This window comes from Salmo salar, chromosome ssa12 (assembly GCF_905237065.1).
Source record: "Salmo salar chromosome ssa12, Ssal_v3.1, whole genome shotgun sequence".
Taxonomy (NCBI): Eukaryota; Metazoa; Chordata; class Actinopteri; order Salmoniformes; family Salmonidae; genus Salmo; species Salmo salar.
The window spans coordinates 18,823,678-18,846,231 of record NC_059453.1 but is presented as its reverse complement, the minus strand read 5'-3'; the positions used below and the strand labels follow the sequence as shown (position 1 = coordinate 18,846,231).

The 22,554-nt window shown below is 42.4% G+C and overlaps 1 protein-coding gene across 1 annotated transcript in view; it reads right to left on the bottom strand.

Moving 5' to 3' along the window:
* LOC106564400 (zinc finger protein 271-like) overlaps window positions 1-22,554 on the bottom strand; it is a 92,791-nt gene that overhangs the window by 6,664 nt on the left and 63,573 nt on the right. The window lies entirely within an intron of this gene.

Here is a 22,554-nt window from a genome sequence, read left to right as displayed (position 1 = left end):
TTCAAATAGCGTTTATTACAGATTAACAAAGCCGAGCTGGTCCAAGGATCATCTGACTTTTCCAGTCTCAGCACATTCCTTCAATACAGTTTCATCCTTACATAACATACATAGTCACTCCTCTTTATGTAAAATACCCTTTGACATTTCGCCACCATTATCTTTTTGTCTCACTTCTGACTTATTTACACCCATCTTAGATTATATTGGTGGCGTCAACATAGTACTAACACACACAAAAAAATATATATATATATTTTTAAACTAGGCAAGTCAGTTAAGAACACATTCTTATTTACAATGACAGCCTATGAACAGTGGGTTAACTGCCTTGTTCAGGAACAGAATGACAGATTTTTATCTTGTCAGCTCGGGGATTCGATATAGCAACCTTTCAGTTACTGGCCCAACACTAACCACTCGGCTTCCTGCCGCCCCCATACATACGTACATAATACAGGTGCATGTCTAATAGTACTTAATACAAACATACAGTTAAAGTCGGAAGTTTACATAAACTTAGGTTGGAGTCATTAAAACTCGTTTTTCAACCACTCCACAAATTTCTTGTAAACAAACTAGAGTTTTGGCAAGTCGGTTAGGACATCTACTTTGTGCATGACACAAGTCATTTTTCAACAATTGTTTACAGACAGATTATTTCACTTATAATTCACTGCATCACAATTCCAGCTGCTCAGAAGTTTACATAAACTAAGTTGACTGTGCCTTTAAACAGCTTGGAAAATTCCAGAAAATGATGTCATGGATTTAGAAGCTTCTGATAGGCTAATTGACATCATTTGAGTCAATTGGAGGTGTACCTGTGGATGTATTTCAAGGCCGACCTTCAAACTCAATGCCTCTTTGCTTGACATCATGGGAAAATCAAAAGAAATCAGCCAAAAACCTTAGAAAAAAATTGTAGACCTCCACAAGTCTGGTTCATCCTTGGGAGCAATTTCCAAACAACTGAAGGTACCATGTTCATCTGTACAAACAATAGTACGCAAGTATAAACACCATGGGACCAAGCAGCCGTCATACCGCTCAGGAAGGAGATGCGTTCTGTCTCCTAGAGATGAACGTACTTTGTGAAACATGATTGTAAACATTTGTAAACATGATTGTATGAACTGCCTTAATTTTGCTGGACCCCAGGAAGAGTAGCTGCTGCGTTGGCAGCTAATGGGGATCCATAATAAATACTGTAATGAAACAAGTAGGGAGCAGGTCTCGAACCCTCGACCTTCTTGCCCGAAGTCCAGCGTGCTATCGACTGTGCCGCAAAAGTATGCTCGAACGGCAGAGTCGATATCCGCGCTTATAAGCCCAGGGTCGTTACAATACAAATGATAAAGTTGTACACAACTTTAAAAAAGTTGTATACTTTATTTAACTAGGCAAGTCCGTTAAGAAATTCTTATTTAGAATGACGGCCTATGAACAACGGATTAACAGCCTTGTTCAGGGACAGAACGACAGATGTTTACCTTGTCAGCTCGGGGATTCGGTTAATTGACCCAACGCTCTAACCACTAGGCTACCTGCCGCCCCAAACAGAACACAGCAATGTGGAGGTTCAAAGATGATGAAAACTAGGCCTAGACATTTTATACAACACAGCAGGCATATAATGTTAAGACCAGACTGACCCGATCCAGAAAAGAATTCATGCAGTACGTCTCTCCTTAATAGTGTAAAATATTCATGAATTTGTTCCATTATAAATCTACTGATGTCTTGCCACAGATTATTTACATGAATACCATAGAAAAACATTCAACACGGTTTCTGGGGGGTCATTTCAAAAGGTACAATTTGAATGTGCTTCTATTTTTTTAACTTCTTCATATAGTGGTTGGCAGGGTAATATGAATGAATCATTTTATAATAAACTTCCTTAATTGTGTTAGTAAGTACGTATGTGTGAGACAACAGATATTATCAATAAAACGATTCCAGTAAGGCATAACATAAGGTACATAGATACAAAATCTTGTTGATACAAGGCAAGTACCGCTCTGTTGTTGAACGGACCAAAACAAAAAAAAATCTTTACTACTATTGAGTCAACAGCGGTAATCGAAGGTAGGTTCTGAGGGTCTTAACATGTTCCTGAATAATAAAGCAACACCTGAGGGAATGGAGACTAAAACCATTGTAAACTCTTTAGGCGTTATAGGGATCTTGTAAAGTGAAAAGAATGAGTCATAATGAAGTAAAAGACCCTCTGCATTTACAAGTTGTCTCACCAATAGGATATTATTTCTGAACCAATATTCTAAAAACAAAGATTTATTGTTATACAATATGTGCTGATTATTCCAGATATAATACACTGTGGGGAGAAATGATGCTTCTAAATGAAGGACCATGACTAGAAAACCTGCCAATGAAAAGCGGAGCTTCACTGGAACTTTGTCAATAGCAAACCAACATGAAGTTAAAGCCACCAAAAGTAGAAAAGGCATGATGAGGAATAAAGTTCCACATAGAAGTAGGTCTTCTTGTGAAGTGTTTTATCAAATTGATCTTAAAAGTATTGTTTAAGGTAGGGATGTCCGAAAATTCAGCCACCATACTCATAAGTGTTCATTACAACAGTTTCCTAATGTGACGGGTACGGGTTCTCCACAGAAAGTTAAAAAGCATCTGGTCTGTTGAAAGGGTCTGACATGGAACCCTTAAGAGTTCTACCTGGAACCAAAATGGTTCTACCTGCAACCGAAAAGGGTTCTTCAAAGGGTTCTGCTATGGGGACAGCTGAAGGTTCTAGATAGCACCTTTATTTCCAAAGAGTGTAGTGTTGCTACGCCCACTCCTCGACAACACTTCAACCGTCCAAATAAATTATGTCATGGAGCATCACCATGGCGATGATGATTTGTGAGACGTCATTGCATCGAAAATCCACAATTGTGATTTCATGACATTTGGAGTTCCTGACATCATTTGTTTGGCTTCTAACTGTTAGAGAGGATGGCTGCATCTGAAATGTCACCTGACAGTATATAGGGAATAGGATGCCATTTCAGACACAGACTATCTGTAGGTCTATTATAGTCTGGATGGATGGTGTAATAGATTGGTCGATTAACATGGTAATCTGCCTAGATACTATTATCACTTAGCTGATTGGTTAATCCTGTGACCTCTTAACTTTAATTTGTTCTCGCCTCAAACATGCTCCTGTGTTCTACTACCATGTTTTGGATTAGTAAAGTTTCCCAAATGAGCTGCTCTCTCCTGTCCCGTTATTATTAGTTATTCTATAGATGATAAAACCTAAAATACTACAGATGGGATGTGATGATTAAATCACTGTGTAGATTTATTGTAAGGCCTCTTAAATAAAGCAGATTACATTGTGCTATTTAATACATGGATCGTACTTAGTGTAGGCCGTCATTGTAGGCTGTCATTGTAAATAAGAATTTGTTCTTAACTGATTTGCCTAGTTAAATAAAGGTTACATTGTTTTGGGGTGAAATCAAGCCCAGTTTTATCATATACTTTTATTCAAGAGAATAGTTCAACCCTAAATGAAAGTCATTTTAATTGAGCATTTTACAAAATATTTTACTTTTTTGTTTACATTATTAATAGCAAGATGTGTATGAAGGGCCCAATTCAGACTTGCGATAAGTAGACGCAACATATTCTGACTTAAGTCCACGTGAAGTAAACTTTTCTGAAGTCTGAATAGGTTCTGAAGTGAATAACAGTGTGGCTGTATAGTCTTGTACATTAATCGTTAACAGTACTGAAGCTACAGTAATGACTCCCCAATTTGTTGTGCCATCACTCATGACGACCTAAAACATTATGGGCAACATTTTCCTCTCGCTAAAACACACCCAAAGAGCTAAAGAAATACTGCTTAATGACAGGTTTGGTATTGTCTTGTTCCCTTTCAGATATTCAAAGCAAATCTCAGTCTCAAGCCATGAGCCCATGACCCACGACTAAATGGTGCACTAGAGGGAACAAGGTACCATTTGGGATGCAACAAAGATCATCTTGTGTTCAGGTCTTCTTGGTTCTGGGTTTGTTAACTGTTCTATAGAACACAGAGGAGACCTCCTCAGCTACCTGTGAGAGAGGTCTGATGAGAAAGGAGATGCAACATGTCATCATCAATCCTCACTTCTGGGGTCTCATTTAAAGTTTCAAGTTTTATTGGTCGTATGTACAGAATACACATAGTATACAGCGTCCAACTAAATGCTTACTGGCAGGTTCCTTCCCAATAATACAACAACAATAAGACATAATAAAAGATAACAATACGAACATAAAGTAAATGTCTCAGTAGAATAGAATAAACATTGTAGCATAAGTATAATACAAGGGAGATGATTAATAGTACAATATTTTCTTGTGTTTTGGGGATGGGGGATGGGAGGCAAGTGGTTCAATTGTGCAGTATTTATCAATCATAAAGAGAGTCTGGTAGCAGCAGTTGTGATGTGTAGCATGAATGTATGTATGTGTGTGTGTTCATGTGTGCTAAGGTGCAAAGAAACAGTGCAGATGTCATTTTATTCCAGGTTTCAAACTGGTAATGTCCATTGTCCTCAGACCTGAAGCTGGTGATGTTGTAGATCTGTTCAAATCCATTTTTTAAAGTCCTATTTTGAAAGTACCAAGTGTATTTGTCCACAGGTAGCTTGGCATCACTGCTGCAGGTCAAAGTCACTGAACTGCCCTCCACTATTTTACCAGAAGGACTGACTGACCCGGAGGGATTTCCTTGGAGGATCTGGTGTTGAGGATGAAAGGAGGGTTATATTTTTCTTATTTAACACACTTTTTTATTTTATTTTTTAACCTTTATTTAACTAAGCAAGTCAGTTAAGAACAAATTCTTATTTTCAATGAGGGCCTAGGAACAGTGGGTTAACTGCCTTGTTCAGGGGCAGAACGACAGATGTTTACCTTGTCAGCTCGGGGATTCAATCTTGAAACCTTTCGGTTACTTGTCCAACACTCTAACCACTAAGCTACCTGCCGCACCATTTTAACACGTAAGTTGACTGAGAACACATTCTAATTTATAGCAACAACCTGGGGAATAGTTACAGGGGAGAGGAGGGGGGGATGAATCAGCCAATTGGAAGATGGAGATGATTAGTTGGCCATGATGGGTTGAGGGCCAGATTGGGAATTTAGCCGGGACACTGGGGTTAACACCCCTACTCTTACGATAAGTGCCATTAGATCTTTAGTGACCACAGAGAGTCAGGACACCTGTTTAACATCCCATCTGAAAGACAGCACCTTACACAGGGTAATGTCCCCAATCACTGCCCTGGGCATTGGGATATTTTTTTTCAGGCCAGAGGAAGAGTGCCTCCTAGTGGCCCTCCAACAGCACCTGGTCTCCCATCAAGTGACCAACCAGAACTAACCCTATTTAGCTTCAGAAGCAAGCCAGCAGTGGGATGCAGGGTGGTATGCTGCTGGTAAAATGGTAAGAAGATTGTAACCAGCATCTTGCTGCTTCCTCCCTCACTAGCTCGCAAGGAGATCAGATCTCAGATTCTTTGTCTTGCAAACACATGTGACATCCCTCTTAAAGTATTAACAATCTCTGCCACCAAAAAGTGAGCTTCGTGCGGTTTGGGGGTATTTCCAGTTCAGGAGTGAGTTTAAAGAACACAACTCAATACAAGAGCACACACAGTACAAGTGAAGTTTAAAACTGTCATTTACTTACAAATACTTACAAATAACAGTGAGAGTCTTCAGGAGAGTAGAGATTCTTGTATTTTATTTTGTATTTTTATTTAACCAGGTAAGCTAGTTCAGAACAAGTTCTCATTTACAATTGCGATCTGGCCAAGATAAAGCAAAGCAGTGCAACACAAACAACAACACAGAGTTACACATGGAATAAACAAGCGTACAGTCAATAACACAATAGAAAAAAAAGAAAGTCTGGCGTGAGGAGGTAAGGCAACAAATAGGCCATAGTAGCGAAGTAATTACAATTTAGCAAATTAACACTAGAGTGATAGATGAGCAGATGAAGAAATGCAAGTAGAAATACTGGTGTGCAAAAGAGCAAAAAAGTAAATAAAAACAATATGGGGATGAGGTAGGTGGATTGGGTGGGCTATTGCAGCCTTCTACAGCACAGGAGTATCTGCCTGCATACTCTTTGCTGACTGAGTTGGTGAGATTTTGTCCGTTCTTGTACCAGATGTAGGTGGGGTTCAGTTAGAGTACAGGTGGTGCTACAGGTCAGTGTCAGATTCCCTTTATCTGTGGCAGGAGTCACCTTCATCTGCAGACCTGAAATTAGGTGTAGAATCATCACTTTGTCAGTACTGTGTGTCATAGACCAAGACTCCATATCTTAAACTGTTTGTGTAATATTACCTGTATTAGTAGTTGTAGTAGTAGAATAAGTAGATATTACATATTACCTGTATTAGTAGTTGTAGTAGATATTATATATTACCTGTGACAGTCAGAGTTGTTACAGGGAAGCTGTAACCCCATTCTCTAAATTCTGTTTTAAATCTGAACTTGTACTCAGCAGAATTGTTCTCTCTTAAGTCTGTGATTTTCAGGGTGCAGTCCTTCTCTTGAATCGCAAGGTCTTTTTGGGGGGTCTTAAGGTACTCAGCACGATCTGCATGCTCTGTGTCCAAGTTCAGTGCTTTAAGCACTTCATCACGTTTCTCTTGGATATACCAGTTTGCTTTTAAAACGTCATGGCTATTTGGGTGTCTATATGTGCAGGGCAGTTCCACTGTTGAGCCCTTCAAAGCACAGATACTCTGATGGGTGTAAGTCACGTTGAAACAATTCTGACTGAAAACAACTAAAACAATTGGAGGTCCATCAATTAGTTACAGTAGTTCCACTGTACTGTAAATAAACACTGACTAAAGTTATATCTGTAATGGTATCCATTGTTGCATTGGGTAATCTTAGATTTTTAAAAACACTCACACTGCAGGAGAGAGGAGACCCTCAAAGATTTTCACAGGAGTAGCTGTCTGAATGATATCTCTTAGCTGACAATGTGGACTTGGATAACCATGCAAGACTTTGTCTGTTCTTGTACCAAATGTAGGTGGGGTTGTTACTCAGAGTACAGGTGGTGTTACAGGTCAGTGTTACTTTCTGTTCAAACAATGTGTTGTTGGGAGACACCATCACGTGGCTTTTTTGCCCACACTTTGTTGCCGTAGTTGCTGAGTTGAGGTTGAATGAAACCCATAGAGAAGTGTCAATCAGTGAGGTATGAGAGACAACTACTAAAGTGACATGGGGACACCTAACAGACGATGCCACTGAACACACCAGAATAACATGAAGAAGCATCTTGAATTGTATGTAGGTTGAACAACCCAGAGAAAAAGGTCAACCACCTGTGATTGCTTTATGCCTCTCTCTAATGTCAATATGCCTTGTCTACTGCGGTCTTGGCTAGTTCGTATTGTTTTATTTCACTGTAGAGCCCTCAGTCCCGCTCAAAATGCCTTACATAGCTCTTTTGTCCCACCCCACACACATGCAGAGACCTCACCTGGCTTAACTGGTGTCTCCAGAGATGAAACCTCTCTCATCGTCACTCAACGCCTAGGTTTACCTCCACTGTACTCACATCCTACCATACCCTTGTCTGTACATTATGCCCTGAATCTATTCTACCACTCCCAGAAATCTGCTCCTTTTACTCTCTGTCCCCAACGCACTAGACGACCAGTTCTTATAGCCTTTAGTCGTACCCTTATCCTACTCCTCCTCTGTTCCTCTGGTGATGTAGAGGTTAACTCAGGCCCTGTAGCCCCCAGTTCCACTCCTATTCCCCAGGCCCTCTCATTTGTTGACTTCTATAACCGTAAAAGCCTTGGTTTCATGCATCTTAACATCAGAAGCCTCCTCCCTAAGATTATTTTTCACTGCTTTAGCACACTGCTTTAGCACACTCCGCCAACCCTGATGTCCTAGCTGTGTCTGAATCCTGGCAAACCACCAAGAACAAAGGTTTTACTATGAGACTGACATGCTGACATTCATTCTGCAGAACAAACCACCAAGAACAAATTAGAATTGTAATGTAAAAGGTAATATCAAGTGTACTTCCAGAGTGAAGAGAGGAGTTTGGTAGGATACATTATACTGCCTGTGTGTAACAGAAGTGTGAGTTCTGTGGTTGACACCAACTAGATGTACTGAGGGTCTAAGATGGTGATGCAGATCTGGCTTCCTGTACCCGTGATGCCTTTTCCTGACAACCAACACGTTACTAAAGTGCATATAAAAAATATGTAAATGTTTTTGGAGCACACCTATTGTCGTATATCCGCCACCTACTGCACTGGTAGTGAACGAAACATAAAAATATCCATTGCGGTAAAGGGGGCGGGGAGTAATACTGTACCATCATCATATACAATACAAACATTTAATTGATCAGACATAACCTGGCGGGGGGTCTGGGGGTCCTCCCCCAGAATGTTGATGGGCATCTAAAAGGTGATTTCCCGCATTTTTAGACAATCCAATATGCTGTCTCCATTTAGAACAAAAATTAAGCAAAAATGACTACAGTCATTCTTATTTATTTTTTAAAATTGATCCTTTATTTAATAGGCAAGTCCATCAATCATCAAGCTTGGTAAGAGATCATTTGTTAACCTCATAAGGCTAGGGAGCAGTATTCAGAAGTTCGGATGACTGATGTGCCCAAAGTAAACTGCCTGTTACTCATGCCCAGAAGCCTATGCATATAATTGGTGGCATTGGATAGAAAACACTCTGAAGTTTCTAAAACTGTTAAAACAATGTCTGTGAGTATAACAGAACTGATATGGCAGGCAAAAACCCGAGGAGAATCCATCCGGAATTTTTTGTTGTTGTTGTCACAGCCCATTCAAATGCTTGTCTATGGGATATTCAAAGGAATTCCTCCCATATTGCAGTTCCTATGGCTTCCACTAGATGTCAACAGTCTTTAGAAAGGGTTTCAGGCTTGTTTTTTGAAAAATGTGTTAGTAGTTGTAGTTTTTCAAGGTGGCTCTCTTTAGACTGTAGTCTTGTGGCATGCGTGAATGAGGGCACGCACTTCATTATTGTTACGCGCGTCAAAAGGAGTAGACCAAGGTGCAGCGTGGAATATGTTCATCTTGTAGTTTAATGCAAAAATGAACACTTTACAAAATTAAACAAAAATGACAGCCTACAGTTCTGTCAGGTACTTACAACTAAACAGAAAGCAACTACCCACAAAAACTGAGGGAAAAACAGGCTGCCTAAGTATGGTTTCCAATCAGAGACAATGATAGACATCTGCCTCTGATTGGAAACCATACCCGGCCAAAACATAGAACAAAAACATAGAATGCCCACCCACCTATCACACCCTGGCCTAGCTAAACAGAGAAAACACAGCTCTCCTAGGTCAGAGTGTGACAGTACCCCCCCCAAAAGGTGCGGACTCCCGGCCGCAAACCTGAACCTATTGGGGAGGGTCCGGGTGGGCATCTATAATTGGCGGCGGCTCTGGTTCCGGGCGTAGCACCCCCACCACCCGCTTCTGTGTGTCCGGAGGCACCCCCAACCGCCGCCGGAGGCTCCGGGCTGCGGACCGCCGCCGGAGGCTCCGGGCTGGGGAGCGCCGCCGGAGGCTCCGGGCTGGGGAGCGCCGCCGGAGGCTCCGGGCTGGGGAGCGCCGCCGGAGGCTCCGGGCTGGGGAGCGTCGTTGTAGGTTCCGGACTAGGGACCATTGTTGCAGGCTCCATGCCATGGATCATCAATACAGGTTCCGTGCCCTGGATTATCACTGGAGGCTTTGTGCCATGGATCATCTCTACAGGTGCCGGGCCATGGATTATCCCTACAGGCTTTGTGCCATGGATTATCCCTACAGGCTCCAGACCATGGATAATCCCTACAGGCTTCTTGCCATGGATTATCTCTACAGGCTCCGGGCCATGGGTTACCTCTACAGGCTTCGTGCCATGGAACATCCCAACAGGCTCCGGGCCATGGATCATCACTAGAGGCTCCGTGCCATGGATCATCTCTACAGGCTTTGGACCATAGATTATCACTGGAGGCTTTATTCGTGGAGCTGAAACAGGTCTCACCGGACTGGGGAGACGCACTGAGGACTGAGTGCTCAAAGCAGGCACCGGCCGTACTGGGCTATGGAGGTGTACTGGAGGAAGAGTGCGAGGAGCAGGCACAGGACGTACTGGGCTATGGAGGCGCACAGGGGGAAGAGTGCGAGGAGCAGGCACAGGACGTACTAGGCCGTGGAGGCTTACTGGAGGTCTGGCGCTTAGGGCTGTCACAACCCGTCCTGGCTCGATGTTGACTTTAGCCCGGCAAGGGCAGAGTGCTGGTACAGGGCGAACTGGGCTGTGCTGGTGAATGAGGGGTACCGTGCGTAGAGCAGGCGCAGGATAACCTGGGCCGAAGAAACACACTGGAGACCAAATACGCTGAGCCGGTGCACTTGTCCCTGGCTGCCGGCCAACTCTAGGACGGCAACTGTGAGGAGCTTGTGAGTACGCACTGGCGACACAGTGCGTATCACCGCATAGCACGGTGCTTGCTCGGTCACTCGCTCCCCACGGTAAGCACAGGGAGTTGGCTCAGGTCTTAACCTGTTGGGGGTAGGGGGCAGTATTGACACGGCCGGATAAAAAATGTACCCGATTTAATCTGGTTACTACTCCTGCCCAGTAACTAGAATATGCATATAATTATTGGCTTTGGATAGAAAACACCCTAAAGTTTCTAAAACTGTTTGAATGGTGTCTGAGTATAACAGAACTCATATGGCAGGCCAAAACCTGAGAAGATTCTGTACAGGAAGTGGCCTGTCTGACAAGTTGTTGTTCATCTTGGCTCTTTTTATTGAAGACTGAGGATCTTTGCTGTAACGTGACACTTCCTATGGCTCCCATGGGCTCTCAGAGCCCGGGAAAAAGCTGAATGATATCGAGGCAGCCCCAGGCTGAAACACATTTACGCTTTTGGCAAGTGGCCGATCAGAGGACAATGGGCTTAGGCGCGTGCACGAGTCGACCCTGTGCTTTATTTTCTTTCCTCTTTTTACCTAAACGCAGATTCCCGGTTGGAATATTATCGCTTTTTTATGAGAAAAATGGCATAAAAATGGATTTTAAACAGCGGTTGACATGCTTCGAAGTACGGTAATGGAATATTTAGAATTCTTTTGTCACGAATTGCACCATGCTCGTCACCCTTATTTACCCTTTCGGATAGTGTCTTGAACGCACGAACAAAACGCCGCTATTTGGATATAACAATGGATTATTTGGGACCAAACCAACATTTGTTATTGAAGTAGAAGTCCTGGGAGTGCATTCTGACGAAGAACACCAAAGGTAATCAAACTTTTCTAATAGTAAATCTGACTTTGGTGAGTGCTAAACTTGCTGGGTGTCTAAATAGCTAGCCCTGTGATGCCGGGCTATCTACTGAGAATATTGCAAAATGTGCTTTCACCGAAAAGCTGTTTTAAAATCGGACATATCGAGTGCATAGAGGAGTTCTGTAACGTCACCATTTTAAAGACAAGACTTTCCTTTATCTAACCACACTGTCCGATTTCAAAAAGGCTTTACAGCGAAAGCAAAACAGATTATGTCAGCAGAGTACCCAGCCAGAAATAATTAGACACCCATTTTTCAAGCTAGCATATAATGTCACAAAAAACAAAACCACAGCTAAATGCAGCACTAACCTTTGATGATCTTCATCAGATGACACTAGGACATTATGTTATACAATACATGCATGTTTTGTTCAATCAAGTTCATATTTATATAAAAAAACAGCTTTTTACATTAGCATGTGACGTTCAGAACTAGCATTCCCACCGAACACTTCCGGTGAATTTACTAAATTACTTACTATAAACGTTCACAAAAAACATAACAATTATTTTAAGAATTATAGATACAGAACTCCTTTATGCAATCAAATCAAATTTATTTTTATATAGCCCTTCGTACATCAGCTGATATTCTCAAAGTGCTGTACAGAAACCCAGCCTAAAACCCCAAACAGCAAGCAAAGCATGTGAAAGAAGCACGGTGGCTAGGAAAAACTCCCTAGGAAAAACTCCCTAGAAAGGCCAAAAACCTAGGAAGAAACCTAGAGAGGAACCAGGCTATGAGGGGTGGCCAGTCCTCTTCTGGCTGTGCAGGGTGGATATTATAACAGAACATGGTCAAAATGTTAAAATGTTAAAATGTTCATAAATGACCAGCATGGTCAAATAATAATAATCATAGTAGTTGTCGAGGGTGCAATCGCGGTGTCTGATTTTAAAATAGCTTTTCGGTGAAAGCACATTTTGCAATATTCTGAGTAGATAGCCCGGCCATCACAGGCTAGCTATTTTGACAACCAAATTTGGTACTCACCAAACTCAGATTTACTATAAGAAAAATTGGATTACCTTTGCTGTTCTTCGTCAGAATGCACTCCCAGGACTTCTACTTCAATAACAAATGTTGGTTTGGTTCCAAATAATCCATAGTTATATCCAAATAGCGGCGTTTTGTTGTGCGTTCAAGACACTATCCGAAGGGTAACGAAGGGTGACGCGCCCGGCGCATTTCGTGACAAAAAATTTATAAATATTCCATTACCGTACTTCGAAGTATGTCAAACGCTGTTTAAAATCAATTTTTATGCGATTTTTCTCGTAAAAAAAGCGATAAAATCCCACCCGGGAGTCGTTGTTTTCGTTCAAAGACAGAGAAAGTAAAATGGACTCTTCTCGTGCACGCGCGCGCCAGTCTCATTGTTCTCAGATCGACCACTATCCAAATGCGCTACTGTTTTTCAGCCATGGCCTGCAAAGTCATCATTCAACGTTCTGGCGCCTTCTGAGAGCCTATGGGAGCGTTAGAAAATGTCACGTTACAGCAGAGACCCCCTGTTTTGGATAGAGATGATCAAGAAGGCCAAGAAAAGGTCAGAGAGGGCGCTTCCTGTTTGGAATCTTCTCAGGTTTTGGCCTGCCAAATGAGTTCTGTTATACTCACAGACACCATTCAAACAGTTTTAGAAACTTGAGTGTTTTCTATCCAAAGCTAATAATTATATGCATATTCTAGTTTCTGGTCAGGAGTAATAATCAGATTAAATCGGGTATGTTTTTTTATCCGGCCGTGAAAATACTGCCCCCTATCCATAACAAGTTAACACTTTTTTGGTTACTACATGATTCCATATGTGTTTTTTCATAGTTTTGATGTCTTCACTATTATTATACTATGTAGAAAATAGAACAAATAAAGAAAAACCCTTGAATGAGTAGGTGTGTCCAACCTTTTGACTGGGACTGTAGGTCAGATACTTCAGAACAAACTTCCTTTTGTTTTTGAAATGATCTGTTGTTCTATGTAGTGAAACTGTTATTCAACGCAATTTTATGGGCTAACAGCTGTAAGGGATTTATTTCATTTTGGGGGGGGTGCTTTACGGGATCTTAGAATTCAAAATCAAGTAGTAAAATGATCCTTGGTATGACGTTCTTAAAACAATTACATGTAGCTTACTTGAACATCTAATTGTTAAATCATCGTGTAAAAGCAGGTGAGCTGGTTCTACTCTTTTTAGCCATTTTCTGGTGTTTTGTGGTGGAAAACTGAGCGGGACGAGAATAACACGTCAACCCTGTTACCCATAGATAGACAGGCTATATATGTTTTAACAATTAAAACATTTATGTGAAGCTTGCTTTCGAATGCAACTCCCTGTTGCACACAACAACCTTCCATTCCCCTTATCACACAAAGGGATTAACTGCGGATTTAAGATTAAATTGTCAACCCTGTCACGGTCAACCCTGTAACTTTATTTGGAACTTAATAGGCACTTCCTATAGTCATTTTTCATTGAACCTCGAGATGGGAAAACACATGTTTTATTCAAATCAAATTTAATAAATCAAATCAAATTTATTTTTATATAGCCCTTCGTACATCAGCTGATATTCTCAAAGTGCTGTACAGAAACCCAGCCTAAAACCCCAAACAGCAAGCAAAGCATGTGAAAGAAGCACGGTGGCTAGGAAAAACTCCCTAGGAAAAACTCCCTAGAAAGGCCAAAAACCTAGGAAGAAACCTAGAGAGGAACCAGGCTATGAGGGGTGGCCAGTCCTCTTCTGGCTGTGCAGGGTGGATATTAAAACAGAACATGGTCAAAATGTTAAAATGTTAAAATGTTCATAAATGACCAGCATGGTCAAATAATAATAATCATAGTAGTTGTCGAGGGTGCAACAAGCACGTCCGGTGAACAGGTCAGGGTTCCATAGCCGCAGGCAGAACAGTTGAAACTGGAGCAGCAGCACGGCCAGGTGGACTGGGGACAGCAAGGAGTCATCATACCAGGTAGTCCTGAGGCATGGTCCTAGGGCTCAGGTCCTCCGAGAGAAAGACAGAAAGAGAGAAAGAGAGAATTAGAGAGAGCATATTTAAATACACACAGGACACCGGATAAGACAAGAGAAATACTCCAGATGTAACAGACTGACCCTAGCCCCCGACACATAAACTACTGCAGCATAAATACTGGAGGCTGAGACAGGAGGGATCAGAAGACACTGTGGCCCCATCCGATGATACCCCGGACAGGGCCAAACAGGCAGGATATAACCCCACCCACTTTGCCAAAGCACAGCCCCCACACCACTAGAGGGATGTCTCCAACCACCAACTTACCGTCCTAAGACAAGGCCGAGTATAGCCCACAACGATCTCCGCCATGGCACAACCCAAGGGGGGGGCGCCAACCCAGACAGGAAGACCACGTCAGTGACTCAACCCACTCAAGTGACGCACCCCTCCCATGGACGGCATGGAAGAACACCAGTAGGCCAGTGACTCAGCCTCTGTAAAAGGGTTAGAGGCAGAGAATCCCAGTGGAAAGAGGGGAACCGGCAAGGCAGAGACAGCAAGGGCGGTTCGTTGCTCCAGCCTTTCCGTTCACCTTCACACTCCTGGGCCAGACTATACTTAATCATAGGACCTACTGAAGAGATAAGTCTTCAGTAAAGACTTAAAGGTTGAGACTGAGTCTGCGTCTCTCACATTGGTAGGCAGACCATTCTATAAAAATGGAGCTCTATAGGAGAAAGCCCTACCTCCAGCCGTTTGCTTAGAAATTCTAGGGACAATTAGGAGGCCTGCGTCTTGTGACCGTAGCGTACGTGTAGGTATGTACGGCAGGACCAAATCGGAAAGATAGGTAGGAGCAAGCCCATGTAATGCTTTGTAGGTTAGCAGTAAAACCTTGAAATCAGCCCTTGCCTTAACAGGAAGCCAGTGTAGGGAGGCTAACACTGGAGTAATATGATCAAATTTTTTGGTTCTAGTCAGGATTCTAGCAGCCGTATTTAGCACTAACTGAAGTTTATTTAGTGCTTTATCCGGGTAGCCGGAAAGTAGAGCATTGCAGTAGTCCAGCCTAGAAGTAACAAAAGCATGGATGAATTTTTCTGCGTCATTTTTGGACAGAAAATTTCTGATTTTTGCAATGTTACGTAGATGGAAAAAAGCTGTCCTTGAAACAGTCTTGATATGTTCTTCAAAAGAGAGATCAGGGTCCAGAGTAACGCCGAGGTCCTTCACAGTTTTATTTGAGACGACTGTACAACCATCCAGATTAATTGTCAGATTCAACAGAAGATCTCTTTGTTTCTTGGGACCTAGAACAAGCATCTCTGTTTTGTCCGAGTTTAAAAGTAGAAAGTTTGCAGCCATCCACTTCTTTATGTCTGAAACACAGGCTTCTAGCGAGGGCAATTTTGGGGCTTCACCATGTTTCATTGAAATGTACAGCTGTGTGTCGTCTGCATAGCAGTGAAATTTAACATTATGTTTTCGAATGACATCCCCAAGAGGTAAAATATATAGTGAAAACAATAGTGGTCCTAAAACGGAACCTTGAGGAACACCGAAATTTACAATTGATTTGTCAGAGGACAAACCATTCACAGAGACAAACTGATATCTTTCCGACAGATAAGATCTAAACCAGGCCAGAACTTGTCCATGTAGACCAATTTGGGTTTCCAATCTCTCCAAAAGAATGTGGTGATCGATGGTATCAAAAGCGGCACTAAGATCTAGGAGCACGAGGACAGATGCAGAGCCTCGGTCTGACGTCATTAAAAGGTCATTTACCACCTTCACAAGTGCAGTCTCAGTGCTATGATGGGGTCTAAAACCAGACTGAAGCGTTTCGTATACATTGTTTGTCTTCAGGAAGGCAGTCAGTTGCTGTGCAACAGCTTTTTCTAAAATTTTGGAGAGGAATGGAAGATTCGATATAGGCCGATAGTTTTTTATAATTTCTGGATCAAGATTCGGCTTTTTCAAGAGAGGCTTTATTACTGCCACTTTTAGTGAGCTTGGTACACATCCGGTGGATAGAGAGCCGTTTATTATGTTCAACATAGGAGGGCCAAGCACAGGAAGCAGCTCTTTCAGTAGTTTAGTTGGAATAGGGTCCAGTATGCAGCTTGAGGGTTTGGAGGCCATGATTATTTTCATCATTGCGTCAAGAGATATAGTACTAAAACACTTTAGTATCTCCCTTGATCCTAGGTCCTGGCAGAGTTGTGCAGACTCAGGACAATGGAGCTTTGGAGGAATACCCAGATTTAAAGAGGAGTCTGTAATTTGCTTTCTAATGATCATGATCTTTTCCTCAAAGAAGTTCATAAATTTATTACTGCTGAAGTGAAAGCCATCCTCCATTTGCGAAGGCTGCTTTTTAGTTAGCTTTGCGACAGTATCAAAAAGAAATTTCGGATTGTTCTTATTTTCCTCAATTAAGTTGGAAAAATAGGATGATCGAGCAGCAGTAAGGGCTCTTCGATACTGCACGGTACTGTCTTTCCAAGCTAGTCGGAAGACTTCCAGTTTGGTGTGGCGCCATTTCCGTTCCAATTTTCTGGAAGCTTGCTTCAGAGCTCGTGTATTTTCTGTATACCAGGGAGCTAGTTTCTTATGACAGATGTTTTTAGTTTTTAGGGGTGCAACTGCATCTAGGGTATTGCGCAAGGTTAAATTGAGTTCCTCGGTTAGGTGGTTAACTGATTTTTGTCCTCTGACGTCCTTGGGTAGGCAGAGGCAGTCTGGAAGGGCATCAAGGAATCTTTGGGTTGTCTGAGAATTTATAGCACGACTTTTAATGCTCCTTGGTTGGGGTCTGAGCAGATTATTTGTTGCAATTGCAAACGTAATAAAATGGTGGTCCGATAGTCCAGGATTATGAGGAAAAACATTTAGATCCACAACATTTATTCCATGGGACAAAACTAGGTCCAGAGTATGACTGTGGCAGTGAGTAGGTCCAGAGACATGTTGGACAAAACCCACTGAGTCGATGATGGCTCCGAAAGCCTTTTGGAGTGGGTCTGTGGACTTTTCCATGTGAATGTTAAAGTCACCAAAAATTAGAATATTATCTGCTATGACTACAAGATCCGATAGGAATTCAGGGAACTCAGTGAGGAACACTGCATATGGCCCAGGAGGCCTATAAACAGTAGCTATAAAAAGTGAGTGAGTAGGCTGCATAGATTTCATGACTAGAAGCTCAAAAGACGAAAACGTCATTGTTGTTTTTTTTTTGTAAATTGAAATTTGCTATCGTAAATGTTAGCAACACCTCCGCCTTTGCCGGATGCACGGGGGTATGGTCACTAATGTAACCTGGGGGTGAGGCCTCATTTAACACAGTAAATTCATCAGGCTTAAGCCATGTTTCAGTCAGGCCAATCACATCAAGATTATTATCAGTGATTAGTTCATTGACTATAACTGCCTTGGAAGTGAGGGATCTAACATTAAGTAACCCAATTTTGAGATGTGAGGTATCACAATCTCTTTCAATAATGGCAGGAATGGAGGAGGTCTTTATACTAGTGAGATTGCTAAAGCGAACACCGCCATTTTTAATTTTGCCCAACCTAGATCGAGGCACAGACACGGTCTCAATGGGGAAAGCTGAGCTGACTACACTGACTGTGCTAGTGGCAGACTCCACTAAGCTGGCAGGCTGGCTAACAGCCTGCTGCCTGGCCTGCACCCTATTTCATTGTGGAGCTAGAGGAGTTAGAGCCCTGTCTATGTTCGTAGATAAGATGAGAGCACCCCTCCAGCTAGGATGGAGTCCGTCACTCCTCAACAGGCCAGGCTTGGTCCTGTTTGTGGGTGAGTCCCAGAAAGAGGGCCAATTATCTACAAATTCTATCTTTTGGGAGGGGCAGAAAACCGTTTTCAACCAGCGATTGAGTTGTGAGACTCTGCTGTAGAGCTCATCACTCCCCCTAACTGGGAGGGGGCCAGAGACAATTAATCGATGCCGACACATCTTTCTAGCTGATTTACACGCTGAAGCTATGTTGCGCTTGGTGACCTCTGACTGTTTCATCCTAACATCGTTGGTGCCGACGTGGATAACAATATCTCTATACTCGCCAGTTTTAGCTTTAGCCAGCACCGTCTTTAGATTAGCCTTAACGTCGGTAGCCCTGCCCCCTGGTAAACAGTGTATGATCGCTGGATGATTAGTTTTAAGTCTAATACTGCGGGTAATGGAGTCGCCAATGACTAGGGTTTTCAATTTGTCAGAGCTAATGGTGGGAGCCGTCGGCGTCTCAGACCCCACAACGGGAGGAGTAGAGACCAGAGAAGTCTCGGCCTCCGACTCCGACTCGCTTAATGGGGAGAACCGGTTGAAAGTTTCTGTCGGCTGAATAAGCGACACCGGTTGAGCATTCCTACAGCGTTTCCCTCCAGAAGCCATGAGAAAGATGTCCGGCTGCGGGGACCGTGCGAGGGGGTTTATACTAACGTTACTATCTGTACTTACTGGTGGCACAGACGCTGTTTCATCCTTTCCTACACTGAAATTACCCTTGCCTAACGATCGCGTCTGAAGCTGGGCTTGCAGCACAGCTATCCTTGCCGTAAGGCGATCGTTCTCCTGTATATTATAAGTACAACGACTGCAATTAGAAGGCATCATGTTAATGTTACTTAGCTTCGGCTGTTTGAAGTCCTGACGAACCATGTCCAGATAAAACCTCCGGGGATGAATGAAAAAAGTTGAGTGAGGGAAAAAGTAAAAATATACGGTAATGAAAAAGTAAAAAACCGTCAGGTATCAAAGTTCAACACATGCTCTTCATGAAAATTAGGTGTAATCTGAATAATCTTTTGACCAAGAAACACTTCTCAGAAGGCACCGGATTGGTGGAACGACCCAGCTTCTGAAGGGAAATGGGAATGCCTAAAATACCCCTGAACACACCAGAATATTCATAATCATAAAAATAAAATAAAACACCTTTATTTAACCAGTTCGACACATACAGAGTTACACATGAAGTAAAACAAACAGTCAATAATAAGTCTATATACAATGTGAGCAAATGAGGTGAGTTTAGGGAGGTAAAGGCAATAAATAGGCCATGGTGGCAAAGTAAATACAACATAGCAAGTAAAACACTGGAATGGTAGATTTGCAGTAGATGAATGTGCAAAGTGGAAATACTGGGGTGCAAAGGAGCAAAATAAATACAGTAGGGGAAGAGGTAGTTTGGGCTATTTATAGATGGGCTATGTACAGGTGCAGTGATCTGTGAGCTGCTCTGACAGCTGGTGCTTAAAGCTAGTGAGGGAGATAAGTGTTTCCAGTTTCAGAGATTTTTGTAGTTCATTACAGTCATTGGCAGCAGAGAACTGGAAGGAGAGGAGGCCAAAGAAGGAATTGGCTTTGGGGGTGACCAGTGAGATACCTGCTGGAGCGCGTGCTATGGGTGGGTGCTGCTATGGTGACCAGTGAGCTGAGATAAGGGGGGACTTTACCTAGCAGGGTCTTGTAGATGACCTGGAGTCAGTGGGTTTGGTGACGAGTATGAAGCGAGGGCCAGCCAACGAGAGCGTACAGGTCACAGTGGTGGGTAGTATATGGGGCTTTGGTGACAAAGCGGATGGCACTGTGATAGACTGCATCCAATTTATTGATTAGGGTATTGGAGGCTATTTTGTAAATGACATCGCCAAAGTCGAGGATCGGTAGGATGGTCAGTTTTACAAGGGTATGTTTGGCAGCATGAGTGAAGGATGCTTTGTTGCGAAATAGGAAGCCAATTCTAGATTTAACTTTGGATTGGAGATGTTTGATGTGAGTCTGGAAGGAGAGTTTACAGTCTAACCAGACACCTAGGTATTTGTAGTTGTCCACATATTCTAAGTCAGAACCGTCCAGAGTAGTGATGCTGGACGGGCGGGCAGGTGCAGGCAGCAATCGGTTGAAGAGCATGCATTTAGTTTTACTTGTATTTAAGAGCAGTTGGAGGCCACAGAAGGAGAGTTGTATGGCATTGGAGCTTGTCTGGAGGGTTGTTAACACAGTGTCCAAAGAAGGGCCAGAAGTATACAGAATGGTGTCGTCTGTGTAGAGGTGGATCAGAGACTCACCAGCAGCAAGAGTGACATCATTGATGTATACAGAGAAGAGTCGGCCCAAGAATTGAACCCTGTGGCACATCATGTTGTCCTGAACCGTCTCATGGCATTTTATAATTGTCTGTTGATTTAATAGCAACAAGGATACCTATCATAAGAAGACTATTACAAATCTAAGAACGTGACCATACAGTCCCTGCCACTGACAAGAGAAAGACCACCAACACACTTCCTGCTGTTCTCAAGGCCATTGTCGCATCACCCACCCTGCAGTGTTAGAAACATAAACAACAACTCACTCTGTACCTGGTGAATAACTACTCCTTATAAATCAATTGAGAGGTAAACAATTACTTATTGAACAGACCTGTCTATAGCACTGTATACACATAAATCAATTTATTGCTCAAAATCTGTTTTATTCTTATAATCCTATAGCATTGAGACATGGGTCCCTATTATTATCAATAGCCAGAAGACTGGTTTATCACTAAAAACATACTATCAAACACTATATTATAAGATGACTTCAAGTGTACTTACAGAACAAAGTGGAGAGGTTTTGTAAGACAACTCACTGGCAGTATGAAAACGAAAGTACGTGAGTGGTTGACATGTTGTAGTCAGGGCACAAGTTGCTGTAATTTCCTTCCTTTTCATGCAAGAAGACAACAATTATTGGACGGTTTCCAGGCAGAACTGTCGTCAGGAATGGACCAAGGCGCAGCGGGTTGCGTGCTCATCATTGTTATTTATTAGTGAACACGAAAAACCCACGACAGTACAACAGTCTTGCAGGCTATACTAAAAGCAATGCAAAAACAACTACCCACAAAACCCAAACCAAACACACACCTAATTATAGGACTCTCAATCAGAGGCAACTAGAAACACCTGCCTCCAATTGAGAGTCCAACGCCCAAACCTAAACATAGAAAAACTAAACTAGACAGAACGTAGAAATACATACAAAAACACAAACCCTCTGCCACATCCTGACCAAAACTAATACAATTACTCCCTCTGCTGGTCAGGACGTGACAAGAACACATTTCAGAATTTCCATCACGGCTGAAAAAAAACTTGTGGCAAGGCAGCATTTGCCACAGCACATTAGATTTCGTTTAATAAAATATTTAGACACAAAAAGGACAAACTGCTGTTTTTTTAACCTGATTTGCCTCATGATTTTGTCAACTCACACAAAGATTGCTGCTGTAGTGTAATGCTTGGGCGTAGTTGTAATGGAAATTATATGATTAAAGGTTTGACTAAATGATTTCACTCAGAAACCCTATAACCTGTTGAAATGTATTCGAAATAAGGCTATAATAATGGGTTAAAAACTATATTGCAATACTGTGTGTGAGTAAGACACTGGTACCACTTCAAAATGAGCAGGGCAGAGTTGATAAGACGACCTTGGGAAAGGAACAGGAGAAGAGGCCTCCTTAAGTTAGGGAGAGAAACAACGGCCTGGGAACAGTTAGGCTGGCAAAAGATAAGGAGATAGGTGGTCTGGGTACTGTGGAAAAATACAGCCGCCTAAAGCTGGGTGGAGTTCTCTACTGGTGTGTGTGTGTGTGTTAATACACTGCTCAAAAAATAAAGGGAACACTTAAACAACACATCCTAGATCTGAATGAAATAAATCATCTTATTAAATACTTTTTTCTTTACATAGTTGAATGTGCTGACAACAAAATCACACAAAAATAATCCATGGAAATCCAATTTATCAACCCATGGAGGTCTGGATTTGGAGTCATACTCAAAATTAAAGTGGAAAACCACACTACAGGCTGATCCAACTTTGATGTAATGTCCTTAAAACAAGTCAAAATGAGGCTCAGTAGTGTGTGTGGCCTCCACGTGCCTGTATGACCTCCCTACAATGCCTGGGCATGCTCCTGATGAGGTGGCGGATGGTCTCCTGAGGGATCTCCTCCCAGACCTGGACTAAAGCATCCGCCAACTCCTGGACAGTCTTGGTGGATGGAGCGAGACATGATGTCCCAGATGTGCTCAATTGGATTCAGGTCTGGGGAACGGGCGG